The sequence below is a fragment of the Macaca fascicularis genome, chromosome 12, assembly GCF_037993035.2.
Source record: "Macaca fascicularis isolate 582-1 chromosome 12, T2T-MFA8v1.1".
NCBI classification, from domain to species: Eukaryota; Metazoa; Chordata; class Mammalia; order Primates; family Cercopithecidae; genus Macaca; species Macaca fascicularis.
This window is the reverse complement of record NC_088386.1, coordinates 69,094,987-69,109,984: the sequence shown is the minus strand read 5'-3', so window position 1 is coordinate 69,109,984 and position 14,998 is coordinate 69,094,987. Positions and strand designations below refer to the sequence as shown.

Below are 14,998 nucleotides of genomic sequence, written 5' to 3'. Positions count from 1 at the left end.
GAGGGACGGAGGAAGAAAGATGGGGAGTGGGGACAGGGCAGAGGCTCTGGCCATGGGGAAGAACAGCCATGAGACAGTCTTGTAGCAGGGCAGCTAAAGAACTTTTAAGATGAAGGATGTATAAGATTTAATATTATGCATCCATGTTGTAGTGTACTACTGTAAACCTCCCTTCACTGCGCCAACTTGTTAGTAAACTTTACACACAAATGTCTCCTCCTCTGAGTGGTTTGTGTGGTGGGAATTACACAAAAGGGAGGTGGGGTGACTCCCATATCTGCTGAGAGAAGAAAGGGCCACAGAAGGTGAGACACAGAGAGTTTACAGTTTTAGAGAGAGCAATAACTTGGAGCCTAAGTGCCCATGAGTCTGCAGTTCCCCAGAACGTGATGAAATGGAGAGAGGATGTGTTGCACTTCTTGTGGGACTGGGTTGAGTCAATTTTATTTCAACCTCAGGGACAGGTGACTTCTGCTATAATCTGGGTGCCAAAGCAGAAGAGGAAGGTATTCTAAGGAGACTCCATGAAAGAGTTAATGTGAATGATGGAGCTTGGGAAGGATTTCATGGGTCCAGGCAGACGCTACAATGGAGCAGAGCCTACGATGGAGCAGAGCCTACAATGGAGCATGTCTCTGTGGGTGAGCACCAGGACATGTCTGGCCACAGTTAATGTCCAACCAGTTGTCAGTGGAGAGAATAGTGAGAGAATAAACTAGTTTGGACCACTGGGCAAAGAAAACCTTGAAAGACAAGCTGAAAATGTTGTAGGTTGTTTCATTATTTGGAAAGTGACGGGGAGCCTACCTTTTTCAAAACATTTTAGTATTTAAAATTTCTTCTGATTTTAAATCTACTTATTTATGAGAAAAGAAACAGATTTTATTATGATTATTCCCATTCTACAGATAAGAAAACTGAGAAATACATTATTAAAGTTGTTCACAGTCAGCACAGTAATGAAGAAAACCCACTCCACATTTCTTAAATTTGAATTCAACACCCTTCTTGTGCTCTGTGGTGTCCATAAATACACTTTTAAAATAAACATGTCTCAAGAGCTCCAAAAGATTCCCTGGGGAAGGGCCGGGGGAGGGAGGGAGAACCACGAGGCACACTCCGACTGATTTTCTTGGGAGCAATTCTGGAGGAGAATTTCTGATGAATAAAATTCTCCACCTCATTACACAAGTAACTAATCTAATCAACCAGTCCCGTAAGTGGGCTAATTTCTGGTGTATGAGCTGCTGCCTCAGCCCACCCACTCTCCCCGATGCCCTTTCGTTCTTCCTAAGTATCAAATGACTGTTAGTAGTTCATTCATCCCACTAACACTCTGTGCCAGGCACTTGGGGAAGTGCTGAGAAATGGCCTTTTGGGGACAGTGATCCATCTTCTTGTCCAAAACCAGAATATTTATCTTTCTCACCAATAAAAATGAGTCTATCATGCCACCCGCCAGACTGCCTGGAACCTAAGAATCCCTTGGAGAGTACAGACCAAATAAATGGCTGTTGTTGAAACTTCTGTTTCCACTGCCTGCTCATACCCACTCATTTTCCAAGTTCCATATAAGCTGACTCCCAATCACAAAGGACATCATTCCTCCTGATTTTCCTAACTTCCAATCCTAATTTTCACTGTATACTGCTGTTGCATTCATTTTCTCAAAGTTCAGTCTGGTGGATCACATTCTTGCCAAAAAACAAGACAAAAGCAGTAGCTTGCAGATCAACAATTCCATTCCTAGGTATTTACCCCCAAAGGAAAGCATATGTCCACAAAGAGACATGCATGAGAAAGTTTACAGCTGCTTGGTTCACAAGTGTTCATAAACTGGAAACAATTCAAATGTCCATCAACAGAAACAGAGGTAAAATGTGGCGCACTCATACTGTTTAGCAACAAAAAAGAATGAACCATTGACACACACAACGTGAATGAATCTCCAAATAATATTCTGAGAAACAGAAGCCAGACACAAAAGAGTATATATTGTGCGCTTCCATTTATATAAAGTTTGAGAAAAAACAAAACTAATTTGTGATGACAAAAATCAGGATAATCATTGCCTGTGGAGCATGAATTGGCTAGAGGGGCCCACAAGAGAACTTTCTAGGGTGAAGAAAACGTTCTTTATTTTGGAGAATCAGTAAGATGAGTGTATATGTTGTCAAAACTCATTGAATTGTACCCTTAAAATCTGTGCATTTAACTGTACGCAAATTTTACCTCAATTAAAATCATTAATAGTTCTCTACTCCCTATTTAATTATGTACAAATAATCTTCCCAATCCATGTAGTGAGAAAGTAGATTAGTGATTGCCAGGGCCTGGGGGAGGGGAGAATAGGGAATGATTGCCAGTAGGGCTAGATTTGGTTTAGGGATGATAAAAATGTTCTGAATTAGTGTTGATAGTTGCACAGTCTGTGAATACACTAAAATTACTGAATTGTACACTTAAAAAAGATGAGTGTTATAAATGAATTATATCTCGATAAAAAAAAGACTCTACCCAGTATTCCAGGCAGTCATGAGATAGCCCTGAACTAGCTCAAATCTGCTAATCTGTGGTTCCATACCTGTTCTCTCATCATTCTTTCTTCACGTAATCCCAATGTACCCTGCATCTCCGCTTGTGAAATTCTACCCATCATTGAAGGCCTGTCTCAAAATCCACAACTTTCTTAGTCTTCTCTGCAGAGTGGGGCCCCTTTCTCCGAACTTCTGGTACTTGGTAGAGATCTCTCTTCTGAAAGAGCACATCATTTTCTGCCTGGGACTGTGTTTATTTCTGCATTTGTCTGATTCTTCTTCTTAGATTATAAGATTAGTGAGGACAAGAACTGGGCCCTACCTATGCTTGTATCCTTGACAGCACACAGATATTCCTCAATAAACGCTTGATGAATTGAATTAACTGAGATTAATGGCTCTAACTCTATAAATTTCAGGCCAGGAAGAAAGCCTGAGTCCACTGGCAAGTTTTGTGAGGCACAGATGTTTGGGCTGTGCAGTGATCAACTACTCTAGGGGCTGTTCTCAAACTTGAAGATGTCCCCAGATCACCTGAGCAATCTATTACCTATCACACTCCAGACTCTCAATGGGGATTCAGATTCTCAACTGTAGTGAAGCCCAGAAGATTCACAAGGTGATTCTGATGCAGGAGGTCTGCAAACCACATTTCTGAAAATCCTGACTTCGAATCAAACCTTTACAAATGAATGAAAAGAAGGATTTTACTTGATTTATTTTCTCTAGATGTTTTATTGGCTGAATTTTAATCTCTTTATGAGCACAATCATGCTCCTAGGAATTGACAAGGGCTATATTTTTGCTGGAAGTCTTCCAAGTGGCCCAAAAGAGTGGTTGCATTATTCATGAAATTGGGTAGGAATGCTATGGTAATTTCTCAACCATGCTAACATCACAATAGCTGGTGCCACCTGTAACCAAATCATACTGTGACTTCAAACTTTGAATCAAATGGTGATTTCTAATTTCCCTTGTTTCATAGCACCACACTGCTTTCAACTTAGCTCTGGGCCATTTATTGTTCTGTTGGAAAACTCACTGAGCACTGTGTGGTATGAGTGTTGACTGGTTTTTCACACTGAGTTCTAAACACAGGTTCTGAAAGTAGAAAATTTTCATAGCACATAGGCAGAAAGGATAATTCCACTCAAATACCCACATTGAAATGGGTCTTTCCCAAAACCAACATAATCTAAAGACCTAACAAACATTGTGATTCGCTTGGATTTTAAACCTAATGACCAAAAAGACAAAAAGACCCTCTCTCACAATAATCTTACTTGCAGCAGGAAAATGAAGCATGAATTCAGCAACCTCTTGGCCTAGACAGGAGGCCTAGCACACCTGCCAGGCTGCAGAGCTCTGAAAGGCTGCAAAGGAATGCAAAGAGCCAAAGAACAGAGAGCCAAAGAACAGAGAAGCGCACTCTGTCCTCAGATGCCCTGCGTGTGTTTCCTTTTCACGGCATCTCCCTTTTGATCCATGCACCGATAACCTCCATTAGCACCTGCAGCACTCCCCAGAGTGGGCCCAAACTTCCTAAGCCCCGTGGTATCCTTGACCTCCTCTCAGGTTTCCTAGGCCATAGACTGCTTCTGAAACTCAGTCGTTGCAACTGCTACCCCAGTTCACCTTAGGGATGCTCATCAGACATAGCGTTCCCAACCCATCCTCTTCACTCTGGCAAAGTAAGTCTAGGACTGTTGAGGGATAAGAGATAGAAGCAGGAAGCTGAGCAAATGGACAATGTTCCTACAATGAATCATTTGGTTCCTGGGTAAACCTCTGGTTTTCCTTGGATCTCCATGGCCATAGGTCTCAGATCCTACTGTTTCTTTTTGCCAGTAACTCCAGGCAGGGACTCTATGTCTATGTCTTGCCAGGGCAAGACAGCACTGTCTGCTTTTGTTCTGAAGTTTTTGTCACATTCTCCCCACTGGTGTCACTGAAACAGTAGTACTAAAAGGGTGTGGGAGCAAACTTCACCTAACAGTACATCTTCCCACCTCTTCTTTTCACAAAAGTACACATTGCACAGGAATGTGCCAGAAAAGTGTGCCTTCACTGGCCATGCATTGATTTGACCTGCAATTGTGAATGGTTCCTGTCTTAGCCATTCAGAGCAAACCATTTTCCCCTAGAGGTCTAGGGTTGTGGACACCAGGCTATCTAGACATCTCATTGGATCACAGTTAAAGATGTGGAGAAAGATCAAAAATAAAGGACAAGAGGATTAAGAAGCAGTTCCTTACCACCCCTCCCATGCTTACCATTCCTAAACAGCCCTAGACTTACATTGCCAGAGTGAAGAGATGTGTTGGGAACGCTATGTCTGATGAGCATCACTAAGGTGAACTGAGGTAACAGTTGCAAGGACTGAGTTTCAGAAGCAGCCTATGGCCTAGGAAACTCTGAGATGAGGTCAAGGATACCTCAAGGCTCAGGAAGTTTAGGCCCACACTGGGGTGACCTTGGAGATACTGAGTGTCTAGAGCCACTGCTATTCTGGAAAACACCTATCTAGACCTAGTGCATAGGAGGCAACTGCTTTATCCTCTGGGTTCACCCCAGCGACTTTCATCCTTTGGTAGCCATAGCTCCTGCTGGAGACCACAGTGCTTTTCAATAGGCTTAAGAACCATTTCTCCAACCATGTACTACTAGGTGTGGATCCTTGAACAGTTGTTAACCTTTCTGAGTTTCAGTTTTTTCATCTGGAAAATTGAAATAATAATATATCGCTGATGGAATAATGCAAGTCGAAAGCTTAGTGCCAGCACCGTGCCTGGTTCTGAGAAAGCACTCTATAAGTAGTTATTATTATTCTTGTTGTTATTCATATTACACAATATTAATATTATTAAAACAGTCGGACCAATTTTAGATGGATCTCCACTTGTCACATGCCCCTTTGGCACTGATGCCATAAGTGGGTGGAGAAGCTTTGGCAAGGGAGTTTGGAATTTAGGAACTTGTGGCTCCTCTAGTGTTGTGGCATCAGAATCTTCAGGCCATGGAAGAAAAGCTTTCCTATCCAGGCTACCTTAGAATGGAAAAGAAGGGAGAGGTGATGAGCAAATTTGTTTACTCTTTCTCTGCTGTAGAGAAAATGAGTTTTACTGAACCAGGATGAAGTTGTTTTCAGAACTCTGACGGATTTCCCAAGAATGAAGGTTTATGAGTGAAAGCAATTGTATTTCTTGTAGGCATTCTTTTTTCCCGCTTGCAGACCTGGAACTTTCAGAGACAAGATTTTCTGAGCCCTTGTCAACCAGCACTGGGATGTGTGTCTCCCTCCTCATGCCCACCCCTCTGGCCATGCCCCTTCCAGCAGGCTGAGGACATGTTCACAGGACTCAGCTCCAAGAAATAAGGAAGTAACTTAAGCAGCCTCTGACTCAGATTCGGTCATTCTAAGTTAAATTCTTGTTAGATAGTGACTGTTTGTAAAAAAGAAAAATAGCTAATGACATTATTCCTTATTGAAATATTGCAATGAGAATGCAAGGAATGTATGAACAAGGTATTTGTAGACCTTCACTTGGGTCACAGTAGTTATAAAAGCCAGAGATGATGATACTGTGACGAAAACCCTCAGTGATACCTGAACATCTCCTAGGATAGAGCTCAGACTTCTCAGCCGAGCACGCAGAGTGCCCCTTCAAGCACCTCCTCCCTTCTCTCCCATCTTAGGGAGGCTTCCAGATAGTGACTAAGAACATCAGGGATGGTCGGCCTGGTAGTATTCATCAGCCTCAAGTTTCCAAGCAAAACTCAGGCATGTTGAAGACTTAGCCCCAGGGAAGGGGTGGGCACTGGTGGACTCTGCTGTAAGATCCCATAACTCTAATTGTAAGGTATAACAGGCTGATCCATCATGAGGTCAATTGAAGATCTGGAACCTTATGGCTTGGGAATTAACAATTACCCCTGCTCAGGCTTGATGCCACGTGCAAGCTGGACAGTCCTGGCCCACTCTGCTCTCCAGTACTTGCGGCCCTTTCCTTTCAAGATGCCTGAGGAAGTGTACCATGGAAAGGAAAAGGTGGAGAAGTTTGCTTTTCAGACATAAGTTGCCCAATTCATGTATCTCAACATCAATACCTTCTATGCCAACCAGAAAATTTTTCTTCAGGAGTCAATCTCTAATGGATTTAATGCATTAAACAAAATTTGCTGAGAGCCTGACAGACTTTCTTGAGTTGAACAGCAGTAAAGAGATGAAAATTGACATCATCTTCAACTCTCAGGAATGCACTCTGACTTTCGTGGACACAGGCATTGCCTTGACCAAGGATGATGTCATAAATAATTTGGGAACCATTGCCAAGTCTCCAAGATTGAGCAGTTTGGTTTTTAATCTGCCTACCTGGTGGCAGAGAAGGTGACTGTGATCACACATCACAATGCTGATGAACAGTATGCCTGAGAGTCTTCCTCCACTGTATGTGCTGACCCCAGTGAGCCCACCATCAGGGGTACCAAAATGATCCTCCACCTTAAGGAAGACCAGATAGAGTACTTAGAAGAGAGACAAGTCAAAGAAGTAGTTGAAGAAGTACTCATAGTTCATAAGCTATCCCATCACTCTTTATCTGAGGGAAGGAATGAGAAGGAAACCAGTGATGACGAGGCAAAAGAAGAGAAAGGTGAGAAAGAAGAGAAAAATAAAGATGCTGAGGAAAGGCTCAAGATTGAAAATGTGGGCTCAGATAACAGCAGTAAGAGTAAGAAAAAGAAGAGCAGAAAATTAAAGAGAAATGCATTGATCAGGAAGAGGTAAACAAGGCCAAGTTCATTTGGACCAGAAACCCTCATGATGTCACCCAGGAGGAATATGGAGAATTTTACAAGAGTCTCATCAATAACTGGGAAGACCACTTGGCAGTCAAGCATTTCTCTGTAGATGGTCAGTTGAAATTCAGAACATTGCTACTCATCCCTCAATGGACTCCCTTTGACCTCTTTGAGAAGAAGAAAAAGAACAACATCAAACTGTTCATCGTGTGTTCATCATGGACAGCTGTGATGAGTTGACACAAGAGTTTCTTAACTTTATTCATGGTTTGGTTGACTCTCAGTATCTGCCCCCTCAACATCTCTTGAAAAATGCTTAAGCAGAGCAAAATCTTAAAAGTCAATCGAATAAACATTGTTAATAAGTGCCTTGGGCTATTCTCTGAGCTGGCAGAAGACAAGGAGAACTACAAGAAATTCCATGAGGCAGTCTGTAAAATCTAGTCTACTGATTTAAATGTTAATCACATCTACAGAATGTCTTCATGCCAACATGTAGACTGGTGTTTGGCCAATCTAATGTATGGGTACCATGACCTAGCTAAGTTGACACACAAAGTTTGCCATCACACCAAGTAATCCAGCACTGCCATTCAAAAGGGTAGTTTTGCAAGTTAATAAAAAAACTCTAGCAGGGTGGAAGCCAATTAGTCAGGAAACAAGCTGAGTCATCTTAGGGCTTCACTGAGAGCCGAAGGGCAAATGGAAATGTTTAAAATGGAGGAAATTAAACCAGGGTACTCAAGATGTTTATAAAGAAATGGCAGAGTGTATGATGGAAATGAAGAGTACTACTGCTGAAAGGAGGATGGAACTGGCAAGGAATGTAGAAGGTATCAAAACAAACAAAAACATCCTTCAAACCCAGACCTTAATATTCTGAGCACCGATGCCTTTGCCCAGCTCCTTGGGCCTCTTGCCTCTTGGGGTGCAAGTGTTACAGAAGCTGCTTCAGCAGCAGCAGAGCAAGGCCTGGACCCAGCACTGGTGGAGGCGGAGGCCCAAGTCAATTTCCACCACAGGAAGGAATGCTCCAGAGGACAATAAAAGTGAGGTCATCATGTGTCTACGAGTCTCTCCAGAAAAATATCAGATGTGAACTGTAAAACAATCAAGATCCAGCTGTATAGGAAAAGTCAAAGCCAGACTAGAGCAGGGGCCAAAAGCCTACAGAGAATCTGTGAAAGCCAGTTGCATGTAAGGGAGCCAGCCCTAATGGCAAGCAGGTAGAACTCGAGCTTTGGAATTTTTCTTTTAAACTATGAAGGACAGAAGTTCCTTTCAGTTGAAAAGTGAGCAAATGTTATACCCATCTTTAAAAAAAAAAATGGGCACTGGCATTGTGGAAAGCATTTGGGAGATTTCTCAAAGAACTTAAAACAGAGCTACCATTCTACCCAGCAATCCCGTTAGTTGGTATATACCCAAAGGAATATAAATCATTCTACCATAAAGAAACAGCATATGTATGTTTATTGCAGCCCTATTCACAATAACAAAGACGTGGAATCAACCTGAATGCCTATCAACGGTAGACAAGATAAAGAAAATGTGGTACGTATACAACATTGAAAACTACACAGCCATAAAAAAGAACAAAGTCATGTCCTTTGCAGCAACATGGATGGAACTGGAGGCCATTATCCTAAGCAAACTAACACAGGAACAGAAAACCAAATACCACATGTTCTCACTAATAAGTGGTAGCTAAACATTGAGTACACATGTACACAAAGAAGAGGATAACAGACACTGGGGCTACTTGAGGGTGGAAGGGTGGGAGGAGGGTGAAGATTGAAAAAGTACCTATCAGATACTATGCTTATTACCTGGATGATAAAATAATCTATACACCAATCCCCTGTGACACACAACTTACCTATAAAACAAGCCTGCACATACACCCCGAACCTAAAATAAATGTTTAAAAGAAGAGGGGAGAATGGGAGATAGGGATGAATTAGTGTAGTAATTGAAAACCAGGAAAATTTGATTGAAACATTCATTAGTCACTGTATCAAAGAGCATAAAACACTAGTAGGTAAACTGTCTTAGTCTGTTTGGACTGCTGTAACAAAATACCATAAACCAGATGGCTTATAAACAGTAGAAACTTATTTCTCACAGTCTGGAGACTGGGAAGTCCAAAATCAAGGCTCCAGCAGATCTGGTGTTTGGTGAGGGCCTGCCTCCTGGTTTGCAGATGGCTGTCTTTTCGTGCCATCCTCATATGGGCAGAAAGCAGAGAAAGAGTGGAAGCAAGCTCTCTCATGTCTTCTTATAAGGGCACTAATTCCATTCATGGAGGCTCCAACGTCATGATTTAATTACTTCCCAAAGGCCCCACCTGCTACTACCATCACCTTGGGGGTTAGCATTCTAACATATCAATTTTGAGGTGACACAAACACTCAGGTCATAGCAAAACCATAGGGCTTTCTGAAAGTCCTAGGGAAAAGAAAGTTGAAGCGCAACTTCCTTTCCAAATGTGGGCACACACACCATAGCCAAACCACCTGTTAGCCTAGAACTGTATTTATGTCATCCTCCAGCCTGAGCCTCCAGGGGACTAGGACTGCAGGACCCATGCTCTTAGTATGAAATGTACTATCAATGTTTTTCTTTCTGCCCACATAGTTACAAACAACTGAATTCAATCCAAGATGCATTTCTTGAGTGTTTACTATGTACTGCCTTACTGGGTGGTGACTTAAAGAATATAAAAATGCATAGGACATGGTTTCTGCCCCTCAAGATCACTACATGAAGGAGACCCACATACATATTAATACATGAAAAAGGTTATTTTAATTGAAACAGGGAGAATTCAGACTTAAGCAATAACTCTTGACCATCAGAATAAGAACATTGGAATTTTCTCTGAAAGGTGAGCTGAAAAGTTTCCTCCTTTAGACATACAGTGAGACTAAACAGCCAGCAGCCATCTTTGGTTGGTTAGACACCCACCTGACCCAGAACAGAGCTTGGGGCAGGTAACATTGCCAGGCCCCTCCCACTGTATAATTCTAAGACACTCTCATTTCTAGGTTGCTAAAAATAGAAGCATGGCGTCTGGTACATAACAATATACAATATTGCAGCTGTGTCTTTATGATGAATAATAATACTTTGGAGTTATATGATGAGGCAATCACTTTGCAAGTGCAATCTCATTAACACTCACAATATTCTGATTAGGTAGGCAGGTGGCAAGTGATCTGAACTCAGTTACCAATTGAAGGAACCAAGACACAGAGAATCTGAGAAACTTCCCAAGAAGCACCCACTTTCAGTCACAGGTGGAAATGTGGCCCAGGTCTCCTTTTTCCAAATTCGTTGCTCTGAGTAGTAGTCCACACTGCTTCCAAGGTTCAGCAGCACAACAAACTCAAAATTGGCATTGTCCTGGATCTACCCTTTGGGAAATATTGCTGACTTCTCTTAAGTGAATGCCAGAACCACCCCAAGATTAAGTTAAGTATTTCTTTGTTCTATCCTTTCCCTTTGGTAATTAACCTCTTCCTCCCTCCAAACTCCAACCTGTCTTGAAATAAACCAAAGAAATTTTTAAACCACCCCAAAACTTCTTTATGACTTCTGTTATCTTTCCCGAGTTTTTGTTATGGTGTGTGGGTGCAATTTAATTGAAGGTCAGTTGTTTTCAGAGAGTCCCTGTTCTAAAGGTTTTTAAACACACGTTCAGGCACCCTGTCTAAACAGCTTCCTTCTCTCAGTCCCGATTTTATTCATGACTTTGTTAATAGAAAAAAATACTTGTTTGCTTTCCTAAACATGCTGTGTGATTTTGCTCAGACTAGAGGAACAGGTTTGGTGGTGCTGATATAAAATCACAGGAAAATGACACTATGAGTCAGGAGACATTTGCCAGCCCAGAGCAAAGGCATCTTCTGAGCCTCTGGGGAAACACTGATGTTGTTTTTATGGGGAAATAGTAAGATTAATATGGGAACTCGGGTTTTGTGCTTTTGGGGGCAGGATTCCCTGGCTCCTTTTGAGACAATGACACGTGGTCACATCTTCAAATTGTTAATTATGTACTGCCCCCTAGGGATTTTTGTTTTGCTGGTGGCAACCTGCTTCAAATCCTACAGGAAATATTTATCAGCCGGCTTCAGCCAGTATTTGTCTCATCAAAGGCTGCACCTTTTTGTGACCTTGTTGTAGTAAGTCCACCCCTTTCTCTAGCAAGTCAGATTCATACACTTTACTTTTTGAATTGTTGACTTTTTCCCTCCCTCTTTTTTCTTTATTTGGTTTTATTTCCCCAGGATGACTGCATTTGAATAGTGTGGGGAGGATTGACGTCTCTGCCCTTTAAAGCGCTGCTCTTACCAACCTCCACATTTCCCCTGTGGCTTTGTAAACATCTTTAGATTTGGGGAACAGAGGAAGAGCAAACTGTGAATTATAGACACTTACACATATGCATTTACATGTTTATCTGCACTTACTGATGGAGGATTTCTCTATACTCTGAAATGTTCTCTATGAAATTCCATTTAAATCAAAAACTTTTATCAGAAAAATGAAATTGCTTCATGATTGAACAGCACTTTGCTTCTAAGTACCAGCCATCGAGGCTGATGAAATGGCCCAGATGATGCTCTTCCCCAGAAAGACATCCTTTACCCTTTATTTTAAAGTTGGAGTAAAAAATGTTGGCCCTGTATTTCTTCACACACTTTCTCTCAATACAGGAACAGTCTTAAGCTGTAATTAATAACATGGCATCTGATATGAATGTTGTAAATATGCATTGTTCTTACTGTTTGTGTAGTTTGTTCCTTTTTTAAATAATACATAAGACAGCCCTGGCAGGAATCTTTCTTCATGGATTGTATATTTTTTTAAACACACACACACACACACACACACAAATCCTGTACACAACAACTTTAGCAAATATATGCACGATCCAAACAGTTCAGAAATATAAGATCTGAAAATGAGCAAAGGGCAGCAGGTTTTTGAATAGGCTTCATCAGCGGAGGGGAGAGGTCAGTCGTGGAAATTAGTTATAGGAGCTATTAAGTCTCCTCTGACACCCACAGTACAAGCTGCTTAACATAATCAGCCGCAATCAGCAAAACTGCTGTTTATTACAAAACCTTTTTCCCTTTTAATATTTCATATTGTTATGTAAAATGGTGCAGTGTAGGGACACACACATTTCACCAGGGACAAATTGTACAAATTGTCAGCAATAATAATTTGTGGCTCTTCTCGTGACATCTTTTGAAGTTAAAACCATTGAGGGATACCTCTCCAGGCCTATTTTCTCTAATGTGGTTAATGGTTTGCACTGGAGTTGACCAGGCACCCTCTGGGTGATGTCGACATTTACCGGTGTGAGAAAATGTTTGTGTGACCGAACATCAGCCAGACAAATCTGTAATTCCAGGCCATGAAGCTTGGTTCTGCTTTCTCTTACCCATTCAGTCAGTGCCCTCAGTTATAGGTGTGTCTCATACTGGAATAAAAATTAGCAGAGGCATTCCCTAGTCTGTCCTAATCACCAAAGTATTCCTCTTTCAAAACATTTTAATTTAAATAGAACTGATTATGAGGCACACAATAGGAGTCTATGTAGAATGAATTTCACACACTGAGTATTGGGATAAGAGAAATTCCCTAACTGTCCAATAGGACAGGTTGCCATGGCCTAGATTAGAGGACCCTTGGATATTATTCTCACATTTCTCTAAGGAGAATAAGAAAGTACAGAGGCAGACATTGCTGGTTCCCCTTCCAGCCCACTAAGGATCTTGTACAAGATGTCCTAATCCCTGACAGCTGTCTCCTAAGGTTCCATCCCTGGTCATCCCTCCCACTCACTCAGAGTCAGCCTAGCTGGTTCATGGGAACACTGGGCTGAGCAGGAGGCACTGGAGAAGAACAAAGCTGTAGGGTTTTATTTGTACAAATATGGGAATACTTAAAAGCTAAAATAAGCATTGTCCCTTTCAAGTGGGCACTTTGGCTGGCTAAATGACACACTTATTTGAACACTGGAGCTGCCATTTCTCACAATTTTGATCCATCTTGTTTAGAAGTTGTAAAAGACAATCAGCGTGATTCCTGTAGAGTTACTCATACTTTCCTTTGAACGTTAACTCAATCATCTATTTCATTCATCAATCATCTGTTTCATTCATCAGTCATCTATTTCATTCATGAAGTCCGACTCCAAATGAATGGACAGTCCTCATTCTTTGTATACCCTCCTATTTGGATAATTTTCTGGATATTTATTTCTGTATCTATTTCCCCAGTGTAATAAACTTCTTGAGATGAGATTTTCATTTTCCCCTCTACATACATCACCGTCTAGCTGCATCAGACACATAGTAAGTGCTCAATTGATGTTTGTTGAATAAATGAGCAAAGAGTTTAGGAAATTAAATTCACTCTTAGAGGACAAAGATGTTCCCCCATGAGGTCTCTGGACTTGGAAGACATTCGAATGTAGGGTTTTCATTCCTTGAACATTTCTTGAACAATGGAAACTTCTCAGGAATTAGTGTTCACGGGACAACATGTCATTGAAATTGTAAAACTTTGTCAGATTTCTTAAAACCCCAATTATCAGACTTTCTGGATCAGTGCTCTCTAATAGAAATACACTGTAAGTTGTTTGTGTAATTTTAAATTTTCTAGTAGCCACATTTAAAAAGATGAAACAGGTGAAATTAACTTTGATAAAATGCTAACAACTTTAACTTAACCCATATATGCGAAAACTTTTTTTCAACATGTAGTCAACTTAAAAAATTATTGATGTTTTTACATTCTTTTTTGCTGTTGTCCTAAGTCTTCGAAATGTTGTGTGCATTTTATGCTTATAGCCCATCTCCATTTGGAGAAGCTGCATTCCGTGTGCTCAGCAACCATACATGATCAATAGCTACCAATACTAGCAGCACAGTTCTAGGTTCTAGGCCCACCTCATTGCCCTCTTGGCCAGTAGCTTCTTGTGATTGATACCTCTGACGGTGGACTACAGGGGGCAGCAACAGGCAATGACTGGATGTGCCATGGAGGTCACTTCTCTACTTATTTGCCCTTTCTTCCCTACCTGGAGCAAAAATGCCAGTGGTACGATGGGATTTTGTGCAAATTAGAACTTGAAAGCAAGTGAAACACTCCAGATTTCATGTTATCAGTGCCAACCGCATTTTTATTCCTTGGGCTGGTTGTTTCCTTGATTTTCCTTATATTCAGGCTAACGCAGCTCATGAAAAGGCTCAGACAAGAGACAAGTGTAGTTTCCACTCCTGAAGTAAATAGTAGAGCCGATGGGACCTAATGAACCCCAATATAAGAAAAAGAGAGGAGCCAGGGTGATTCCTGAGTTTTTCCTTGTTCAACCATGTTAGAGAGTAGCATTGGTATAGTCACCCCCGGAGGGAGTGTGGCTGGAGAGGCGGCTATTGCTGATTTCAGTGCCTTGGGGCCTTCCAACACAATGTGGCTGGGAAGAGGAGGAGGAGCAAAGGAGCTGGTTAGAGAGATAGAGACCAAACACCAGGGAGGGAAGTCTCAGACTCTTAGGGAAGAAGCTGTCCCCAAAAGCAGAGAGTGGCCAGCTCCCAGAGGCCAAATAAGCCTTCTGGATGCAAAAATGTGAGGCACAAGAAGTG

The 14,998-nt window shown here is 41.5% G+C and overlaps 1 pseudogene; it reads left to right on the top strand.

The window, feature by feature from the left end:
* The first annotated feature begins 6,552 nt into the window (after window positions 1–6,552).
* Window positions 6,553–7,781, top strand: LOC102143541 (heat shock protein HSP 90-beta-like; annotated as a pseudogene).
* Window positions 7,782–14,998: the final 7,217 nt, after the last annotated feature.